Raw genomic sequence first — 4,390 nt, 5'->3', positions numbered from 1 at the left:
TTAATCACAGCATAAAAACTTTGAATTTCCAATCTTAACATACAGCGCTTATAAAGACTTTGTAAGATAAATAAGATCAATTTCAGCCCAAAAGGGTGTTCAACACCAAAGGTACCATTTTCAAAATAGAGTTTTTATGTGCACCATACCCCCCCTTCATCTACAGGGCCCGTGCAAGTATTCACACCCGGCTCCTTATCATTCAGAATCAAAACCAACCATATCTCAACCTTAAATTATACACTTTAAATCTTGATTATCCTATTTACACTTCTTGTAAAATCCTCTGTTAAACCCCTGTTTTTACCATACTTAAACCCAGATTTAGCCATAAAACTCACTGCATGTTAGGGATGGTGATTTGGCCCGACCCGGTGGGGAACCCGGTTCACCCGACCCGGACGGGGACGGGGATTCCCCGCTAAAACGGGTACCGAGGCCGGGGCCGGGGATCCCCGGTAGAGGCAAACCGGGGTTGGGGCAGGGGCCGGGTATTGTATCCCCCGACCCGCCCCGTACCCGGTAATATTGACATACAAATTATTTGGGCTACATAAAGCATATTTTGGTTGGGCTACAACATATCTGCATATGTGGGCTTTAACTTAGGAGCAGATTTGCAAAATGCTTGCAGACCCACAAGGCTTTAACTTAGGGATTTATTCACATGAATCACATAGACGTGAGACGACATTACGACAACCCTCCGGCCTCCTCCCTCAGTTCCTCCCTCGCCGTCCCTCGTGACCTCGCTCACTGCTCACGGACTGAATCTCACATCGACGATTCGACACTCACACAGTCACACGCCGACACAGCTCACTGCTCCCTCGTGACCTCGCTCTGTCGCTCACTACTCCCTCTCAGTCCCTCCCTCTCTGTCCCTCAGTCCCTCCCTCTCCGTCCCTCGTGACCTTGCCGTGCCGACTTATCGACGAGGAGTAATCGACCCACAGGCCACATTAAAGGTAATGAATTTATACTCTCTATAACTTTCTTTCCTAAATTGCTTTTTCTAATTTCAGAATTGATGTGTGTTCTTTGATGTGTGTTCAGAATTGATGTGTGTTCAATGATCATGGTTAGGAAAAACTTATTAATTTTAAATTGACCGAATGTTGACTGGGGGTTGACCGGGGGTTGACCGAGGTTGACCGAGAGTTGACCGGGGCCGGGGCCAGGGCCGGGGACTCTGTACACAAATCGGGGCGGGGCCGGGGCCGGGGATTGCAAACCCCGCCCCATCCCCGCCCCGTTGCCATCCCTCCTGCATGTTACTTACCTACCCAAAATAGCTTCCGATTCACACAATAATCAACATTATCCTTTATAATCTTTCAAAAACAGAATCTAGCCTCTAATTTATACACTTCTACTTGAAATAAACTTGAAATTAGAAGCATACCTTTGATGATTAACACTTAATCTTCAAGAATTTAACATGGATCTTCACGGTTTGAAGGATAGTGCTAAACTTGAGTTGGGCCGGCTTGGCCCATCTAAGTGTCCAAATAGACAAACAAACTCCCACTAAATTATAAACCCACTATAACCCAATAAATTATTCTAAGCAATTAATTGGGTATATTGAAACTTGGATGTTACATAAACCTCACACAGCTTCATCGGATTACTTGAGCGGATTTTCACAAGCCTTGAGCGGTTTAAGCTAAACCGCACAACCATCTTGATCGGATTATAAATCGCACAAATCAACAGGTAAAGTTCTCTTGATTTTTTTCTAAGTCTAAATCGCACACAACTTGATCGGATTCTTGAGCGGATTCGTATAACTCTTGTCCGGATAAGTGTCCAGTTTATTAAACCGCTCAATCCATTTAGTCGGACTTCTAAATTGCTCTGGTAAGTCGTACTCTCATCAATCGATTTAAGTCTTAGCAGTTTGTGTTTCGATTTATCCGGACTTTAAATCGCTAAGTCCATCTATCCGGTTTACTAAATCGCTCAGTCTATCGCTGTCTATTTCATCCAAATTTCATTATTCAAGGGATTCAAAATCGCTCATTTGCTTGCACTTGAGGAATTCACAATCACACAGTTTTGAAGCAGAAAATTTGCTATGGCGAAGTTTCTAAATCTGATTTACAAGGTGGACAAACTCAGATCATGGGATCCAACTGTCTGAACTAACAACAAACTATTCAAGTATTTGAATTCAAACAATCAACTGGGAAGAAGAAGGTGGACATAGGTGTGAAGACAGTTCATTGAAACAGGTTCAAGGTTTTATAACAGAAGAGGTTTACATCATATTGGATTTTGAGTTCAATATTGAAACAGCAGCCTTGTTGATCTTGAAACAGTTGCTTGTTTTGAGTTCCATTGTTCTTTGAGTGCTTTAAAAACTTGTGTATGATTCAAGATCGATTATTGTAAATCGCTTACAGAAGTGTTTAGTTTTGTTTGCTGTGATATCTGGGGTCTTGTTGAGCTACTCCTGCATCCTTCTCTTTTGGGAATATTGTGACAGGTGATGATATCCAAACTCAGTGTATGTTTGAGCATGATGCATGAATAACTGTGTTTGTGATTTGTTAATTCAACTGGTATTGTTAGTTCAACTGGGTTTCATTTCACTTCATTTTAAAGCATTGAAAGGTTGCTATTTGCTTGAAGCTGCAGTAATTGAATTCATTGTTCATGCAGTGAATGATTTGTTTTCACATTGAGCAGACCTGTTTGTATTCAAACAGTCTTGTTTAGTATCTTGAACTGTTTTGAAGAAGTTTTGAGCAAGTTTAGTATCTTCTGTATTCTGTGCATTTTAAACAAGTAGTTTATACAACAACAAGGTTCTGTTTTTTGAACATATTTAGTTGCTGTTATTTTGTGCTGTTTAGAGTCTTAAAGTCTACCTAAAATCTGTTTAGAGTGCTGTTGTTTGATTTGTGTTGTGTTTGTGGAGAAGGGAGTCTTGTGAAGATTCATATGGTAAGATGATACAAATGTGGCACAGTAGTCTTGATTAGCAGATGGATGCAATCTATCTGAAATAACCAAGCCATTACTAGCTCTTTCAATGTTGCAGTGTCCTGAACAGGTCAGCCTAGCTACTTCAGAAGGTTCAAACTCAGCAAGTTTAACCATGACATCTTGATCGGAACTTATTGGCTACATTACCAGCTGTTGAGTATATTCTTCAAAGGTTTGCAGATGTCCTAAGTCAATACGAGGTTGTATCTGCCATCTAAAATTGCACAGGTGTTTTTCATTTTGTTTGCTGTCATAACACACAAGTGTCATAACAAACTCGTAGTGTCAGCTGAGCAAAAGCAGGCTGCCGTCTGATCTAAGAACACATGTCTTTTTGATTTGTTTGAACTATTAACTGTCAGCATCCTGATCAAGTTTAAACATCATCTATATGTGATTTATTTGTATGATTCACCTTTTTGGTTGATCACTTTGACAACCTCTATGAGATTTGATTTGCTTGCAACTGTTTGAATTTGTTGGCTTGATTTGAAAAGGTTCATATTCGCTGTTTATGCAGACATTGTTACTTCATTTGTTGCTGTTGAAATTGCTTCAGTTGCTAGTTCTGAAGAAGCTGTTGCTTGCTGTTGTGATTGGAAAAAGACAGTTTTTTTTAAGCTGTTGGTGTGGAGACTGCAGAAACAGCAAGTACTATAGAAGATTTGAAACAGCAGATTTGAAACTGGTTTAAGCATACAGAGTGGAAAGCAGTTTCATTTTGAGTGTAATAGCAGCAGCAACAACAGTGGACAACTTGGTGCTGGTCAACAGACTTCAAGTAGCTACACATATTAATCAAAGAATTCCTTTCAACATCAACCATTTGAATTGTTCAAGCATTTCATTTGGTGTAATCATATCAAGGGATTCTGTTTTGGGTCATATGTACTTGAACTGTTTTGTGTAATTTGGACTTGGTAATTTTTTGGTTTCTAATTGTTCGTGTTTTTTCAATTGTGTTTAGATTTTATTTTTGGATCATCTTATATCTGTTTTGTGTGTGTTTTCAATTTTAGTGTTTTTCTATTCTTTTTGAGCTTAAACTGTTCTTGTTTCTTTTACCTGATTTCACTGCATAGATCTTTAACTGATCAATTTTTTTAAATGGCAGTTTCATATGAGAACTTCAGAGAGAACATTGTTAAACTGGAAAAGGGCATTGAAGGTTATAAGGAGAAAGTGTTTATCAAAGTTTTAAAGAAAAATCATAAAGAAGAGTGTGAAAGAATCGAGAAGGAATTTGAGTGTAAGATTGAAAGACTCGAGAACACTCTCCGTTATGTAGAAAATGATTTTAATGATAATTTGAAGACTTGGAGTAAAGCGAATAAAGATCTTTTCAATAAACTCAAAGAGGTTAAAAGTGCATTTTTAATTGAGAAAAACTCTCCAA

The sequence above is a fragment of the Cynara cardunculus genome, assembly GCF_001531365.2.
Source record: "Cynara cardunculus var. scolymus isolate 2C chromosome LG 4, CcrdV1, whole genome shotgun sequence".
NCBI classification, from domain to species: Eukaryota; Viridiplantae; Streptophyta; class Magnoliopsida; order Asterales; family Asteraceae; genus Cynara; species Cynara cardunculus.
Note: the sequence above shows the minus strand (reverse complement) of the source record.